General features: G+C 46.6%; 1 pseudogene; it reads right to left on the reverse strand.

Annotated features, from left to right (window-relative positions):
* Positions 1–2,172: 2,172 nt before the first annotated feature.
* Positions 2,173–2,906, reverse strand: LOC119979204 (annotated as a pseudogene).
* Between the last annotated feature and the right edge of the window lie 16,073 nt (positions 2,907–18,979).

Raw genomic sequence — 18,979 nt, forward strand, 5'->3', positions numbered from 1 at the left:
TGAAACATGCACCGGCCGCTCGCTGACCCGGCCTACGATATAGTGCCCCCCTTTGGCTGCCTCGCACGCCTCAGACCGCAGCCCCCCACAGTACCGCCAGCCGCTGCCAAAGTCCCCTCCGCCCATGGATCGGCCCTCCCCCAACTGCGACGACGCTGGACTGAGTCCACAGCCAACACGCCGGGTTCCCGATGGATGAGCCAACACACGACCGCCGCCGATGGAAACCCGGCTGGTCGGGGGCAGAGCATCCGACAATGTCCTGAGGCCGTCAGTACAGCGCATGATGCTGCTTTGGAGGGGGAAGAGCATCGCGAAAGTGGCACCCCCACCCCATTTGCTCGCAAACGGGGATTCTCCGGGAAAATGCCGAATGTGATTTCGGCGCCAGCGACCAGAGAATCCCGCCCAGGATTTCTATGAAATGGATCTGGGTGTCCTAGTGCATGAATAACAAAAGGCTAGTACGCAGGTACAGCAAGTAATTAGGAAAGGTATTAGAGGGACGGCACGGTGATGGAGTGGTTAGCACTGCTGCCTCAGGGCAGCGAGGACTCGGGTCACCGTCCGTGCAAAGTTTGCATATTCTCCCCGTGTTTGCGTGGGTGTCACCCCTACAACTCAAAGATGTGCTTGGTAGGTGAATTGGCCAGACTAAATTGCCCCTAATTGGGAAAAAAAAAGAATTGGGTGCTCTAAATTTATATTAAAAAAGGGAAAGTGATGGGAGCAAGGCAGTGAAACACCAAGGAGGACAGAGCACCCACCACAGGGCTAAATTGCTGGCTTTGAAAGCAGACCAAGGCTGGCCAGCAGCACGGTTCAATTCCCGTACCAGCCTCCCCGAACAGGCGCCGGAATGAGGCGACTAGGGGCTTTTCACAGTAACTTCTTTTGAAGCCTACTTGTGACAATAAGCGATTTTAATTTCATAGAATCTAATTTGGAGATCATTGAGTTGTTCCCTAATTTCGCTGAACTCTCATCTACTGATACCATTGGATGGCCCTCTCTTTTCACAGCATTATGGAGTTTTGGGAAATCAATACTTCTGGAAGTGTTTGGCATTGGAACCAGTAGCATCCTGAGCACCAACTTGCAGGCTCTTCAAATGACTCCTTGTCTTACCATTGAGTTGTTCTCTTTCTTTACCTTTGAAGTAAAGAGTGTGGAACTTTTCTGAGTAAATAAGCATATTGGTTTCGCGCTGGTCTTGGTGTTGCATAAGATGCTGCTTTTAACTCTCCCACTGAAGTCTCCTGAATTATCGTCACTCTTCTCTCTCCATTTTTGATTCTGTGAATTAGATTCAGTTCCATACATGCCTTACTGCTTAAAAGTGAACAACTTTGATCTTGAATTAGGTACAATATTTCAGCAATTACTTTCTCTCTGTACTGGAAAATAGCTGTTAATTCTCGCAGAACCTTCTGCTGCGATCTTCCTGGTCTGTGGAGCTTTTTGTAGGAACGTGAAGGGCTCTCTTGTTTAACCACAGTTCAGTCTCTGAAAGAACTGCTGCTCCAATATCTGATTTAAAGTGTGGCCCAGCGACCTTCTAACAGGATCTCTGCACTTCAACAGTTTCCACTTCTTTAATCTCTCCTCAGAAGGGTATCTCAACGTCTTGCGAATCTTTACCTTCGTGGACTCCATTTCCTTTCAAAATGTTTCATTCTGAATGTTCTGCCTGTCTTTTCTACTGCGGCATACTGCCTGAAAATGCCCCATTTTTTGTGCCAATGGCATTACGCATCTTGAATGTGACAATCCATGCCGGTGTCTTTCTCTTCTGCACTAGCAGCAGTTAGTCTTGGCTGCTGCCATTAATTGCTTTTCATGTTGCATATATCTCCTCTCTATTTTCCTTTTTTTTAATACAAATTTAGCTATCTCTCGCTCTCTGACTGCTGAGCAGTCTTTCCTCCTGATCTTGGCTGGCCAACTTAATTGGATTGCTTTCACCAGGGTCAAGTCTTTTTAGGACTACAAATAATCTGATAATACATCATTGACTAGTTCAATAACTATTCTGTCATGAATTGGCTCTTCTTTCAGCTTGAAATCATGCTCGCCATCTTCTGATAATTGGTACAAATCATTAATAAACGCATCAATGTTTTTTACATGTCTCTGGAATTTCACATGGTCCATGATAGTGATCCTGCTGTGTTAGAAACATGTCTCCAATTTGTCAATAACTTTGGCATATGGGGCTTCAGTCTTACCGATCCCCTGGGGAACTAAAATGTTGTCTGCACAGTTGCCCATTGTATACAACAGCGTGCTGATCTTCTCACTGTCTGGCCTTGCTGTGAGATCCAAGACCGTGCAAAATTGAGTGACTCTCTTGTAGTTTTTCTCCAGGAATTCCTGACTGTCTTTGCACTTCTTCCTATGCCAAACACCTTCTAGTCATGGTAGGTGCCTGATGGGTCAGTTTGGTACAATCTTGGAGTTCTATGGAAGTCAAAACCAACAATCAGTGCAGAAAGGCTAAATGGTCTGCACCCATTACTTTGAGTGTAATGCAGTTTCAAGCTGGCGATATACCATGTGATGTACTCAAGTGTGACTGGGTCCTCCACAGTGAGTTGATGGCTCTGACATTCTGCATGAGCCCTATTTATAACTATACTGGCATCAGCTGCAAGGCCTGCAAAAACAATGCAAACATTGTCATCTAGTGTACAGATCTTCCTTCCAGTTCTTTCCCCCTGTAATTTGATTACAGATTTATTTTCTACTGCAAGGACAACAATTTCCTTTCCTTGAACACCAAGTGCCACCGGGGTCTTCTTCACCGCCTCCTGGGCATACTCCACCTGGAAGAGGTGTCTGCCTGGGGAGAAGATGGGTGGCTCAGTTGTAGACTTTGGCCATGCTTCAACCTGATTGAGTTGCATGGTGGCACAGTGGATAGCACTGCTGCCTCAGTGCACCAAGGAGCTGGGTTCAACAGTCTTGGGTGACTGTGTGGAGTTTGCATCTTCTCTCCACGTCTGCATGCATTTCCTCCGGGTGCACCGGTTTCCTCCCATGGTCCAAAGATGTATAAGTTAGGTGCATTGGCCACGATAAAATTGTCCCTTAGTGTCCAGGGATGTACAGGTTATGTGATGTTATGGGGATAGCTGGGGGGGTAGATCTCTTTCATTCAGAGGGTTGGTACAGAGGGTTGGTTCAAAGCTTGGCACAACACCGAGGGCCGAAGGGCCTGTTCTGTGCTGTACTGTTCTATGTTCTATGTCCTAGATCAATGGGCTGAATGGCCTCCTGCATTGTAGACGTTCTATTCAATGATTTAGGCCTGCAACCTTCTCAAACTCTCCAGTAGAGGTAGAGATTTTTTTTAGTCTCATCTTTTTAACAATTTCCACCCTATGTTATTGTGTTGTTGGGTTGGAATGGTTTCAATGATTTCTGAAGACTGCTAGCTATAAACACTGACATTTATTTTACGATATTTACAGACAATGGAGAACAGTCCTAACAGGCTTCTGACCATACTAATTTTCCTCTGACTTTCACTTTACACTGCCCCAGAGTCTCACATCACATGAGTGTGTGTCACTCCCTTCTATGACATCACAGACTATTGCTTCAGTTAGCCCTTTATCAGACTTAGTCTAACATACTCCATTATACTACAACCTTCACTGCCGAGTGACCCTACTGGGAAGTTTACATGTGTAAATATCTAGTGAAGATTGTTTGAGCCCTGTGTGATGCCCTCCACAGTCAAGTAGCCTGCAAGGTACCCGTTGCCTGGTAGATTGGCTGCCAGACTGACATCTCTGCCAATTAGGCCTCCTCAATAATGGTTACTGATTATCACTGGACGAGTGGAGAAATTTCACACAAAGAATGGTGGAAATGTGGAACCCTCTCTTCCAAAAGACTCCGGGAGACAACTGGAGCTACTGGGACTGAGCTGGAAAGATTTCTGTTGAGTAAAAGTATCAAAGGATATGGAGACTAGGTGGGTAAATGGAGCTGTGGCACAGATCAGTCATAATCTGATTGAATGGCAAAGCAGGTTCAAAGTGTGGAGTGGCCACCTCCTGTTCCTATATGCAATATTTATATGAACTGCTTATAAAGTTACCACTATGATGGGCACCATATCATCAGGAACTCATCCTTCCTGGGTGTCGGCAACTGCACTGCCATGTCCCCGGCCACCTATGGCCTTTGACCCTCCCTGGTGTGGTCATCACGTCTGGGGCAGGATTTTCTGGCCTCCCAGCTGCATGTTTCCTGGCGGTGAGAGGCGGTGCGCTGTTCGCTGGCGACAGGATTATCTGGTCCCGCCGCTGTCAATGGGAATTCCCATTGAAACCACCCCATTGCCCTGGGAAACCCGCAGCGGGGCTGCGTTGCTGGTCGGACCAGAGGATCAGCCAAAGAATTCTGGCCCTGGTCTCCGGTGATGGAGACCAGTAGTAATTCCCATGGGCTCGTGGGAGCAGAATCCTGGGAGCCTGGAGAATCTGGGTTTAATCTGACGAAGCATATTTAAATCCTTATTAATAGATGTTAATCTGGTACCCTCCCACCAAAGGTAAGATCCAGAATACGTCCGCCACAGCGGGCCGGGAGCATCACGCTCTGTTCTGCGCCCGGTGCGAATGCCGTTTAGGGCCTCTTCTGCTATTCTCCCGGCATAGCGAGATGTGCACTGGGCGCAATGCTGGCAGAGAATCACTCCCAGCGTTAGTAGAGGGAGTCAGCGTTAGTAGAGGGAGTCATGTGCAATTAGAATAAGTGAGTCGGACATCGTATGCATTCATTCAAAAAATAGAAAAGTGTGTAAGTCATTAGGATCTTGTCCTGTCAGAATTGTTCTGCTTTTGCCAATATGGGAAAAATTAGTCACCCGCTTTACGGTTATATACAAGCCAACTGCCGTCAGCAATGTCTGGTGGGCTGTAATTTCCGACACATTCAAGGCAGGATGAGTTCCTTACGAAGACTGAATGCGGATGACATGTCACACTGCAGGTGTCACCATACGCTGCTCTTAGGCTGCATGCAATGTGCAGCCTGTGACATGATTGGAGTCCTGTCGGCTGTCAATCAAACTTCGTCACTATGTGTGGTGGATTCGCACTTCAATCTCACCCACGGCCTGAGGCAGTGCGTGTTCCTTAGACAACAATGGAATTTGTATCAATGAGTAATCTGTTGAATGCAACCAGTTCTTTTTTGGGCTGTTGCCATGTGATCTGAGTCATTCTCTCTGGAAATTAACACTGTCAGGCACACAGCAGCATTACGAAGCAAGTGATAATTGCATCCAGAGCAGCCAACCTATGACAGGCTTCTCTGAGTGGAGAAAGACCTTTCGGGGCAGAGGAGTTGGTGTTTGAAGGGATGACATAGAGGTACAGTCATTTAACTCTGTTTCCAACCTGTGCTGTCCCTGCACTTGGGTGTGTTTGGGGAAAACGCAGACAGAGCTTTGCTCCATGTCTAACCTTACCTTTACCTTTCTTCTTCATGGCAATAGTAGGTGTCTGGAATGGAACGTGGTGCCATTGCCCTGACAACCATCGCCTCAAATAAATGTAAAACTGAAGAGCACAACACTTCTAAAGAAGGGTCATATTGCATTTGAAACACTAACTCTGTTTCTTTCTCCACGGATACTGCCAGACCTGTCGAGTTTTTCCAGCACTGTCTGTTTTTATTTCAGGTCCAACACTTGCTCTGAAACTGAGGTAGACAGGGCGGTTGAGTAGCTAAGGAAAACTGGACTCCAGTCAGAGTTAAAAAGTGAGACAAACTTAATATTTTTGTGTTTGGCTACAGAGGTCGGTTTGTGACTGTCGTCCTGTGGGAGGACAAAGGGGACCTGGAGCACCTGATTCGGTTATCAGCTTGCACAGAGACAATCTGCTGCCTCAGTGGGACTTTGTTCTTCTTAGTGACATGTAAGTGACACAGCTTTCAAATCTGCCTTGCTCTTCTACAGTGCGTGCTCACCGTTACTGCCTCAGATTTCAATCTGGGGGATGACAGTTGTGATTTTTGTTTGGAGTTGGGTAAGAAGATGGGAGATGTGCCTCATTTTGTTACAATCATATTGCACCAGGTTGCTCCAATTCCCCAGGATTGGCTTGGAGACTCCAAAAATTAAAGAACAAACTCCTGGACAGGGGAGAAAAATCATTGGATTGTTAAAAATATATATTTTTTAAAGGTTCTGAACACGATTGCTTATTAGTTATAAAAATATTGGAGATGGAAAAGAAGAGGCTCTTTGACGCGGTCAAGAATGATCTAATTGGTTATTGAGGAATGTATTGGTTTTCCAATTGGCTTTGGGAAGGTGGAAGGTGTCACGAGGTGGCCATATTGTGACAATCAATAGCAAGAGTGGGAGGGTGGGGCTACTCCTGTCAGGTGGCCATGTGATGACACCCAGGACTATATCCAACCAAAGTTGACAATGCTAATTAGTTGACACAAGTGATTTGACAATGCACCGAACACTATATAACATGTTACGTAGTAGAATTGGTAGAAAGCATTGCTTGTTTAACAAACTGAGACTGCTGCAGCTGTGTCACAAGCCCAGCCTGGCAATAAAGAACAAGACAAGCTGATGTCTGAATTGGAGGGCGTGATATATCAGTTTCGTCACAACTTGCGAGATCTAATGAGATCTCACGAGGCATCGCGATCTGGATCCTGCCTATTGAGGGCTTCATCCAGATTTGCATATTTAAGTGAGTAGTTAGTCTCACTCGAATATGTCTACGGGAGATCTACCCAGCGCCCGGGATCAAACAACCTCATCTCGGAGACACTGAGTGGACGCCGTTTAGCACTGGTTTCCACAAATATGGACCAAGGCAGGGTTGTACCCTTGCATCCTGATACCACCCGGACATCTTGGCAGTGCTAGCCTGGCACCCTGGCAGTGCCACCTGTGCACCCTAGCAGTGCCTGGTTGGCACTGTCAAGCTGACAAAAGTGCCAAATTGCATCTTACCCACGCCAGGTATTGGGCCCCAGGCATGTCCTGGCTCGAGGGGCCAGATGGCCTACTCTTGCTCCTAGTTCTTATGTTCAAGCTGTGCTGGGGTCTCGATGACCCCCTAATTGGTTAGTTGCTGCATTGGGGATCCGGGGGTCTGCAGGCCATGATGGAGGGGTCGAGAGATTTTAAAATGGCACCCGATCTTTTCCTGCCCTGGCGTGCGGCGCCAGTGCGGCCGTGGCAGGCCGTTCTTCGCTAAGGCCCAGAAATGAAGCTGAGTCCTGTTTAATGATGGGGTCATTCTGGACACTACCAGTGCCAGGAAACCACCCGGTTAAATGCGCACGGAGACCTTTTATCAACAGTCTCGCTCCCTGCTTTATTGGAAACTTATCTTTCTGGTCAGGTCATGTGCTATCTTGCCGAACTCCACTTCAGTTATACTCATGAAGAGGGAGTTCAGAATTCAGAGGCTGAATTCTGTGCTTGTCAGGCGGCCATGATTGGTAGGCTCAGAAGTGGATTTGATATGCGCTTCCGTATGCGATTAGCTTCTGAATGAGATTTCACATTGAGTGGCCAATTAACTAGCAGCCCGCATGCAATGCACACTAACAAAGGCTCAGCGCTGCTGGGGTGGGGGTGAGGGGGGAAGAGGGGGTGGGGGGAAGAAGGGGGGGGGGGTGCATGAAGGAGGAGGGGCAGGCACCATACAAAGTCAGAGTACGGGTGGGTGTTTCCAGCAAGCACCCAGAATGCTGACAGTTCCTGTAGGGTTGCCTCCGGGTGTTACAGTTCTGTGTATCTGAAATGAACTCCAGGAAATGCTACAACTGCATCTACACAGAAAACGTATGTACATGGCAGCAACCTGCACAGCACCTCAGGCTTCAAATGTCTTTTTTTATTTTTTTATCACTCAAGATGTTCTACTCCGCCCTGGACCATATTTGTTGTGAAAACGTGAAGGCTGTCTAGCCAATTGGCCTGACCACCTGTTAAAATGCCACCAATTGTCTCCTTAATGGGCTTAATTGCCTCCTTAATTGTCGGTGGGTGTACTTCAGACTTCTACGTGTGCCTACTGACCGTAGTGTTGTGGACAAGCGGGATGGCATCAGGATGGGCGCGCACTATCTTCTCGCACAATTCACGTGCTTCCGGGTCAGGTGCACATTTGCTCAATCAATGTAAAATTCTGATCTAGCTTTTTTTAACAGAACTGTGGGAGTTAAGAGTTGATCTGATAGAGTCTTTAAGGTAATTAAAGATTATGGCAGGGTAAATTAGTGCCAGATTGATTCCCAATGTCTGTGGAGAACTTAACACAAGGAACCAAATTTAACTCCCTCTCTAACAGCACTCTGGGTGCCACTTCATCATGTGGACTGCAGTGGTTCAAAAAGGTGGCTCACCACCACCTTCGAAAAGGCAACTAAAAAGGGGTAATTAAAGCCTGCCTGACCAGTGACACCCACATCCATGAAACAATGGAAAGAAATTCAAGATTATTGGAAAACACAATTAAGGGGATGGTTAGAAAAATATCCTTTACACAGCATTCAGCGCTTAAAATGTGAAATTCTCAGCCACAAACTGTTGAAACAGAATCCATCAATTCTTTAGAAAACGAATACACCCTTCTGAGTCAGACTGCTGTGGATTCAGGTGCCACTCCAGATCCTTGAGTATATATTCCAGCTTGACACTCCCAATGCAATACAAAGGGAGAGCTGCTGGAGCTGCTGCCTTTCAGGTGAAATTGTTCCTACCTGTCCTCTCAGGTGGATGTAAAAGATGCCGTAACTATTCTCCTGGCTAGCACTTATCATCATGGCTGCAACGGACTATCAATTGTTGCACTGCTGTTTATGGGAGCTTGCTGTGCACAAATTGGTTGTTGTTTTTCCTACATTATAACAAGTGACTATACCTCAAAAGTACTCAATTGGCTGTAAAATGCTTTGGGACCTCCCATGGTTGTGAAAGGTGCTATATAAATGCAGGTACCAACTTACATCGCAGTCCTCCAAGCTAGATGCTGCTACTGTGTACTTGCCTCTGAGACCTCCCATGTCCATGGGAGGTGGTAATGATCTGCACAATATAACCTGCTTTCAGTCTCCACAAAGTGTTCTGGTTACCCAATGACTGCTGTCACCATTCCCCATAACTCACTACCACCTCTTATCTCTTCACTTCACTACAAAAGTGACCATGAGGCTCAAGCCCCACACTGCTGTGCCCTCGCCCATTTTCGGAAACCCTGCTGAACAGTCATAGAACATAGAACAGTACAGCACAGAACAGGCCCTTCAGTCCTCGATGTTGTGCCGAGCAATGATCACCCTACTCAAACCCACGTATCCACCCTATACCCGTAACCCAACAACCCCCCCCCCCCAACCTTACTTTATTAAGACACTACGGGCAATTTAGCATGGCCAATCCACCTAACCCGCACATCTTTGGACTGTGGGAGGAAACCGGAGCACCCGGAGGAAACCCACGCACACACGGGGAGGACGTGCAGACTCCACACAGACAGTGACCCAGCCGGGAACCAAACCTGGGACCCTGGAGCTGTGAAGCATTTATGCTAACCACCATGCTACCGTGCTGCCCAAAAACCTCAAGTATACTCCGAACATTCAGGATTGTTCTGGAGTTTAAATTCCAGTAAGAGTTGAGGATATAGCTTTCCTTGTGGAAATTCCCTGAAAAGTTCACCTACTCAGGGAAACCTATATCATTTGAATCATGGAATCATAGAATTTACAGTGCAGAAGGAAGCAATTGAGCCCATCAAGCCTGCACCGGCCCTTGGAAAGAGCACCCTAATTAAGCCCATGCCTCCACCCTATCCCCGTAAACTAGTAACCCCATCTAACCTTTTGGACACTAAGGGGCAATTTAACATGGTCAACCCACCTAACCTGCACATCTTTGGACTGTGGGAGGATCCCGGAGCACGCAGTGGAAACCCACGCAGACACGGGTAGAAAGTAGAAACTCCACACAGACAGTCACCCGAGGCCAGAATTGAGAGAGGGACCTTGGAGCTGTGAGGCAGCAGTGCTAACCAAAGATGAGCAGGTTAGGTGGATTGGCCATTATCAATTGCCCGTTAGTGCCCAAGAGGTTAGGGTAGGTGGGGTTACTGGGTAAAGGGGAGAGGGTGGGGGCCTGACCCTAGGTAGGGTACCCTTTCCGAGGGTTGATGCAGACTGAATGGGCCAAATGCCCTCCTTCTGCACTGTAGTGATTCTAAGAAACCTCTCTACTTTCCTCTCTCCTCCTTTATGACATTTTCTAAACCCTATGTGGTGATCTGCATGTACACATCAATGTATATAGTTGTTTATCAATGTATATAGTTATCAGTACGACCTTCGACCAGCAGGTAGCAATAGAGACCTACCATGTGACTTGAGTCACCCGCCAGTTGGTAGTAAGCCCTACAAGAGGATAATTGCTCTGAGAATAGCTCCAGGAGAATTCACTAAATTCATTCAGTAGCCATCATCTGTATTATAGTTTGTTAGTTATCTTTCCATGTGTTTGTTAATAAATCATCTTTCTAGTTGAAGAACTAAATGTTCTGTGTACATCATTACCATGGTCATAATGCAGAACACAACATGGTACCAGGTCTGCAGAACAATTAAAGATCACAACAAGAAGACTGGGCTGAAGAAAGAAAAGAGAAAATTCTTCCACTGACCTGATGAATTACGGCCATCTGGAACTCAACGCATGGCAAGATTGTGAAGTTAGAGATGGAAGGTTTGAAAGCACCGCACAATCTTCAAGTCTTGAGTTATGTAGATGAAAATTGGCATGTTTTCAAGCAGAAATTTAAACTCTGTTGCAGCCCTTGGCCCACAGGCACAGCCTGATGAGAGGAATATTGCATTGCTGCTCATGGTAGCAGATCCTCAAGCAATAGAAATATACAATACCCTAGCCTTCAACAGCGAAGACGAAAGCAAGATCTTTGAATTAGCAATGCAATATTTTGATCAGCTTTGCGCTCCGAAGAAAAATGAAACGTTTGAACGTTATATATTTTGTACGCATACCCAAAAACAGGCAAATCTATTGATTCTTTTGTTGCCGACTTGCGGTTGAAGGCACAGTCGTGCAATTTTCGTATTTCAAACTCGTCGATGATCCGCGACCAGATAGTGTTCGGCATATTGAATGATAGAGTATATGAGAGGTTATTGAGAGAAGAAGACCTGAAATTAGAAAATGCAATCAAGATTTGCCATGCAAGTGAGCTAGCTGCACAGCAGATTAGCACACTCAACCTGCAACATTTTGGTGCCAATCGGGAAGAAGACGCCAGCGTCATAAGCAGTGTGATGCAATTGAAAAAGAAATGAGGTCGCAGTGCAGGCAGCCATTTTGAGCGGCCGACCAGATCCGCCATTTTGTGCCAGCAATGCGCTAATCATCATTTGCCACAGCGATGTCCTGCACTTGAAAGGGTGTGTTCCAGGGCGGCATGTGGCGCAGTGGTTAGCACTGGGACTACGATACTGAGGACCCGGGTTTGAATCCCGGCCCTGGGTCACTGTCCATGTGGAGTTTGCCCATTCTCCCTATGTCTGCATGAGTTTCACCCCCACAACCCAAAGATGTGCAAGTTAGGTGGATTGGCCATGCTAAATTGCCCCTTAATTGGAACAAAAATAATTGGGTACTCTAAATTTATAAAACAAAGAAAGGTGTGTTACAAGTGTGGCAGAACAAATCACTTTGCTAGGCAATGTCTCTCACGTCCAACAGTGGGCCAAACAGGACCAGTAAGTGTAGATAATAAGATGTGCATCGACGACCTGGCCGCTGTGAACCTGATTTCGAGGGAGGACACGAATAGCCAGCCAAATGACCAGCCAAAACGGCAAATTTTTCCTCACCATTTGCAGCAATAATGATGCAGATGTGAAGATCATTGAAGATGGATGGACGATTCCGTTGATGGTTACTGGCATGCTAATCAAATGCAAGCTCGACACGGGAGCGAGGGCCAGTCTGATCATAATGCAGGCGTTGAAACGACTAAAAATCAAACCGAAAATGGTTCGAAGATCCGTACTACTGAAGGCTTACAACGGTCATCAGGTCACAACATTAGGAGCATGTGAACTCGCAGTAACTGTTAAGGACATATGATCATATTTTCCATAGTGGAGACAGAGCGCATATCGCTCCTAGGAATGTAAGCGCGTGAAGAACTTGGGTTCGTTAAGCAGGTGTACACTGCAGAAAGCATGGCACCCAGGCAACATATATCTATGGAATCCGTCATAAAGGGCTTTCCGGAGATATTCTAAGGCTTTGGCACTTGGCCTTTCACATACCGTAACCAATTGAAGGTGAATGCGAAGCCAGTCGTACACACGCCAAGACGTGTACCTGCTCCACTGAAGGACAAACTAAGGCCTAGTTAGACAGGATGATGGCTCTAGGAGTCATCAGACGCATAGAAGAACCTACCGACTCGGTTAACTCTGTGGGGTGCATTAAAAAGCGGAATAATGGCCTGCGGATATGCAAGGACCCCAAAGACCTGAACCTTAACATTAAGAGGGAGCACTACCCAATTCCCAAGAGGGAAGAAATAACGTACGAGATGGCTGGAGCGACATGTTTCAGCAAGTTGGACGCGTCACAAGGCTTCTGGCATAAAGCTGGATAAAGCAAGCTCAAAGTTGTACACGTTTAACACACCCTTCAGGCACTACTGCTTCCTGAGGATGCCATTTGGCATAATTCTGGCATCTGAAACTTTCCATCGTGCCATGGAGCATATAGTTGAAGGGTTACCAGGTGTACACGTTTATGTCGATGGTATAATCATTTGGGAGTCCACACGCGATGAGCATGCCCGAAGGCTTCTCAGAGTCCTACAACGGATAAAAAAAAGTGGCCTGAAGCTCAATCAAGCAAAATGTCAAATCGGGGTTGATAGTATTATTTCTTGGAGGACATGCTCTCGGCACAAGGTGTGCAGCCGGATAATAAAAAGATACAGGCCATTTTAACGATGCCACGTCCCTCAGATGTAAAGGGCATCTTATGGATACTAGGGATGATCAACTTTGTTGGCAAGTTTATTCCCAACCTGGTCTCTAAAACTTCTCAACTATGAGATTCGATGAAAAGGACGCAGTGTTCCACTGGTCTCCCAGACTGAGCAGGAGTGGCAAGCATTGCTTATCTTGTTGACAACAGCGCCAGTCCTCGCGTTTTTTGACCCGGCGAAAAAGACCAACATCTCGACCGATGAAATTAAAATGAAAATCGCTTATTGTCACAAGTAGGCTTCAAATGAAGTTACTGTGAAAAGCCCCTAGTCGCCACATTCCAGCGCCTGTTCGGGGAGGCTGATACGGGAATCGAACCATGCTGTTGGTCTGCTTTCAAAACCAGCGATTTAGCCCTGTGCTAAACAGATCATGCGATGCGTCTAGGGATGGCCTAGGAGCGGTGTTACTGCAGCAGAGTGCAGACGACAGCTGGTCGCTAGTGGCATATGCATCCAGAGCAACATCCGAGACGGAGCACAGGTATTCACAAATTGAAAAAGAATGCCTTGGGTTAGTTACGAGTTTGGACAAGTTCCATGATTGTGTATGGTCTTCCGACGTTTCTTGTGGAGACTGACCACAGGCCACTCCTATCCATTGTGCCGTATAATTTGTGCAAAATGTCCCCGAAGTTCCAGTGCATGATGAAGTTCCAGCGCTACAATTTCGACCTAATCTACACACCAGGCAAGCACCTTACTGTCACGCTTTCTCGAGCCAAGGGCATTTAAGAGGTACACCTGGTTGATGAGGATGTGCAATGCCATGTCAATCCCTTCACTGCATCTCTTCCAGTCTCCAATGAGAAGTCATGCCTATAAAGGAAGAGACAGCCAAGGATATAGTCCAACTGGAGATAATCAAGTGTCTCCAAGAGGGATGGCCTAAGAATTCCTGCTTGAGTTACTACAATGTGCGGTCAGAATTGAGTGAGGCAAATGGCCTTCTCCTGCGACAGCACCAGATTGTGATTCCACATTCCTAGAGGACACTCATGCTCAGAAGTTCCATGAAGGGCACCTGGACATTGAGAAGTGCAAGCGCAGGGCCAGGGATACAATTTATTGGCCAGGCATCACCCAAAACATTGCAGACATGGTCAACAACTGTGACATGTGTCAGAAATTCTACTGTAAGCAAAGCAAAGAGCCGATGCACATGAGTGAAATTATCACACATTCGTGGCAGGAGGAGGGCATGGATCTTTTTCACTTCAATGGGAAAGACTACCTTTTGGTTATTGACGACTATTCAAATTACCCAGAGGTAGTACAGTTGGTGAACCTGACTGCTCGATGTGTCATCCAACATACTAAAGAGATTTTTGCCCGGCATGACATACCATAAGGGCTGGTTTAGCCCAGTGGGCTAGACAGCTGGTTTGTGATGCAGAACAAGGCCAGCAGCGCAGGTTCAATTCCCATACCAGCTTACCCGAACAGGCACCGAAATATGGAGACTAGGGGCTTTTCACAGTAACTCCATACTAGTGACAATAAAAGGTTATTATTATTATATTACCAAGCATTGTTATGTCTGACAATGGTTCCTGTTTTCAAAATTATGAGTGGACTGAATTTGCCCATCACTATGATTTTAAACAAATCACCTCAAATCCTCTATATCCCTAGTCAAACGGAAGGCAGAAAAGGATGTGCACATTATTAAACAGCTGCTAAAAAAAGCCATTGACAGCCAGGAAGACATCCAACTGGCGCTTCTGAGCTATCGTTCGACACCACATATCAATGGACTGTCACCAGCACAGATGCTACTGAACAGACAGCTGTGAACGACCCTGCCTTCCATTGCAACTCATCCTGTGGATCGAGGACTGGAGTGGAAACTGTTTCTTCAAAAGAGGAGGCAGAAAGGGTTCTTCGATTGGTCCACAAAGAAGCTCCAGCCACCGCATCCAGGTGATAGGGTCAGACTGAAGGATGCCAATAGAAATGGTTGGTCAAGGCTGGCAAAGGTACCTCAAAGGCAGGTCCACATTCGTTTCTGGGTCTTACTGAGGATGGTGACGTCTTGTGAAGAAATGGAAGAATGCCGTTGAAAGTACAAGGTCCTTTCATGTTGAGTCCAGCAGAAGAGTTGGTATGTAATCCCAAAACACTTGAAGAGGACACAGACCACCCATCAGAGCCACTGATCAGAGAAGCATCTGCAGCAGTGAATATGGAACAAGCAGGAACACCAACAACAAATGAAGGTGGACCACAATCGCCGACTCAGCCATCGATCAGGAAATCACCCAGATTATGTCGGAAACCTGACAGACTGAATTTGTAAGAAACTGTGTAGTGTACATGTTTAGAACAGAATGGCCTGTTCTGTGCTGTACTGTTCTATGTTCTATGTTCTATGTTATCATGTATATGATGTCGTGTAAAGCAAAGTCACATTTGTAAATGTTAATACTTCCAAAGGAAGGGGATGTGCTGATGTGCATGTACACACCAATGTATATAGTTATCAGTACGACTCCGACCAGCAGGTGGCGATAGAAATCTACCATGTGACTTGAGACATCCGCCAGTTGGTAGTAAGTCGTGCAAGAGGTTGGTCGCACTTAAGAGTAGCTCCAGGAGAATTCACTGAATTAATTTAGTAGCCATCATCTGTATCATAGTTCGTTAGTTATCTTTCCACGTGTTTGTTAATAAATCATCTTTCTAGATAAAGAACTACATGTTCTGTGTACATTATTACTACGATCATAACACAGAACACAACACCCTACTCTTTGATCAAACCTTTGGTTACTTCTACTAATATCTCTCTGTGACTCAGTGTCAAGATTTGGCTGATGACGCTCCTGTGAAGCACCTTTACGATGGTTTACTCTATTAAAGACACTATATAAGTGTAAGTTGTTGTTTTCCTTGCCCTTGTTACCCATGCCAGGTCGAACTCAAGTCACATGTGAGATTCTTTGACCCATTACTAGAGAATGAGTAGCTGAGCTGGTTTCCAGTTACCTTCCTCCATTTTGATTTTCAGAGGAGGCTTCAATTAAGGGTAAAGTACCACATCTACCCTTGATGATGATGGGCATTCATCAGAGTCAAACCTCCCCACTGGAGGAAGAATCAAGGCCCAGTTGAGCAGGAAATCTTGGCTGACACACACAGTGCAGTACGAAGGGGCGCTGCACTGTTCCACCTTTTGAATGAAATGTTAACCTCAGGCACCCCCTTCCCTCTCAGGTGGTTGTAACAGATCCTGTGGCATTACTTCAAAGATGAAGAGGGGAGTTCTCACTTCAACCACCATCACTAAAAACAGATGATCAGGTGATTGCTGCTCACAAGACCTTGTTGTGCGCAAATTGACTGTCACATTCCCCATATTGCTATAGTGACAAACATTCAAAAGTGATTCAGGGCATCTTGAAGTTGTGAAAGATGTGAGACACGTTTTCTCTTTCTTCCCATTCGAATGCATTGGGCTATCAGAGTAAAGCCGGATAGATGTAAAAACAGAAAGGCTCCTATCATTCCGGCTGATCTGACTTTACACATGCTGACAGATTGGCTTTAGTACTCAAATTAAAGGCCAGAGTGACAGGCATTCTCAACTTCTGACACCAGATGCTCAGCACTATTGTCAGTGGGCTTGAGACTCATTGTTTGGAAAGATATCAGTCGCTCTCGTGTGTCAGAACTGGTGACAGCTCAAGACTGCTGAGTCCAAGATGACTCACTTTGGTGGCAACCTGATCGCCTGTCCTCTGTAAGCAGTCTGATCAATAATTTGTCACACATTGAACAGTTCAGACATCGTGCTGAACACAAGGACGGTTGGTAACAGGTATTGGCTGTCAGTGGCAGATTCTTGGATTGCTAGTGACAAAATGGCTAAAAATAACTGCTGTCCTTTCAGTTTGTCAGCAACCTGAGAACCCGTGGCCTGCATGGTTTGTTTAGCCTTGATGAGAGTAAGTAGAGGATTTGGGTATCGTGCCTATTACTTTCGCACCTTTTTATATGTTATAGGAGGGGTTGTGTTTCACAGAATCTGTGAGGCACTGACAGAGACTGGGAGGGGGAACACATTTAAAGCTTTAATGCTTATCTGTAAATGGATTCACAGCATCTCAGATCAATGTCCTCTGTTGAAATCATCACTTCGCATCTTCACACTCTTCCCTTGGAGAGTAACATGAAATAGTGAATGGATTCACAGGCTGACAGCCCGTGGTGTCAACACATTTTCCATGGCTATGGCCATCTTCATCCCAGTCAGTAGGGGCATTAGTCTCTTTATTAGAGGGGAGAGTTATATCGGCTCCCCCAGCGTAAAATGAGGTAGAGCGAATACAAATATTCTACTAAATTTTTATTCCAGAATTTGGAGTTGGAAATCCGATCTCCACTTGATAGGACTGTCTACAGTCAGTGTTTGAATCCAGGACCTTCTGGCTCCGGGTAGGGATTTATACACCTCTGGACTAAAGGCTGCCAGTATTATGCTGTGGATCCCTCCCTGTTAGAAACTGGTCAAGGTCACTCAGCCTGTAACTCTCATCCATTAATCTGAGATGGAGTCAGCCTTTGGGCCGATAAGTAAAAAGGACAATATGCCAACCCATGGCGCCACTCTGATCCCATGGTTAACAGAACACTGAGAATTAAACCCATGAAAATGCATGACATTCCTCTTGACTAATCCCCAAGATTCCTGGGTTCAACCTCACAACATAGTACCAGATAAAGCACAATTTATTGGTGGTGCAAACTGGTATGGAGAAGCAGAGAATCAGAATGGTATTCCATGCAAGGATGTGGGGCTGGATTCTCCATTTTTGGGACTATGTCCCCACGCCGTTGTAAAAACTGTGGCCTTTCACGACAGAAAAACTGACGTGAAAGGGTCACATATTCCGAGCCCTGCTGGGGGCTAGCAGTGAACCATCAGGAAGCTCGCAGCTTTTGCGGCAGATACGGGCTTCCGCACTTCTGGGTCAGAAGCCGCGCATGCGCACGGCGGCGGCCTCCAGCGACCGCGCTGTGATCCATGGCAGACTGAGACCATAGAGCTGGACACTCCAAATAGTGCCCCTGACCGGCCGCGCTCCCACCCCGGACCGCCTGCCCAAAATTAGTCCTGTGCCGTATAAGGCCCAACCCTGCTGTCCGATTGGAGTCCGCAGCCGCCATGTTAGTATCCCGACCGGCAGGACCACATTAGATCCACACCTCGAGACTTTGGCCGGTTGGATGCAGAGAATGGCGGGGCGGAGAAATGGAGAAGCTCCTGGACGCACTCTGAGTTTCAGATTGAAGACGTGCACAGCTGGTAGAGCCAGCGGTGTGGTGGAGTCTTTCAGGATTGGTTCTGGCCATGGATGTGGCATGTCATCCGGACAGTTCCTACATTGGGCATGGAGACTCAGGGTTCAATGGCCCATGTTGCCTTCTGCTGGGCAGCAGCCTCCAAGAAGTTTCTGGAATCCACACTTAGCGGTGGCCATGTTGACGGTGAGAAATTGCTGTTGCTTTTGGAAAATGGACCTAATTAAACTAATGGCTGCCGCCTCCATGAAGGGGGCTGCCGACTTAGGTCCAAGCCAATTCCTGAAGCATTTTCTGCACCCCCTCCCCTTCTGCCCCTCTACGAACCTGTATCTCAGTTGCTGGGAAAATTCTGCCCTATGATTCTATGGCTCAGACAGGGAAAGGAGCACCAGTTACAAAACAGCATCCCAGCCACTGGGAAAACGGTGGGGCTGGGCAAGGGGGGGGGGGGGGGTGGAAGGTGGTGGGATGTGGAGGTATAGAGGGCAGTGGCTGATATGGATTTGCTTAATAGTGACACCTAATGGTAGAAACCAAAGACTTCACCCCTGTTGTCATGTGAGAGTACCTTTAAGAAATGGGTGTCTAAG

The sequence above is a fragment of the Scyliorhinus canicula genome, chromosome 1 (assembly GCF_902713615.1).
Source record: "Scyliorhinus canicula chromosome 1, sScyCan1.1, whole genome shotgun sequence".
NCBI lineage: Eukaryota > Metazoa > Chordata > Chondrichthyes > Carcharhiniformes > Scyliorhinidae > Scyliorhinus > Scyliorhinus canicula.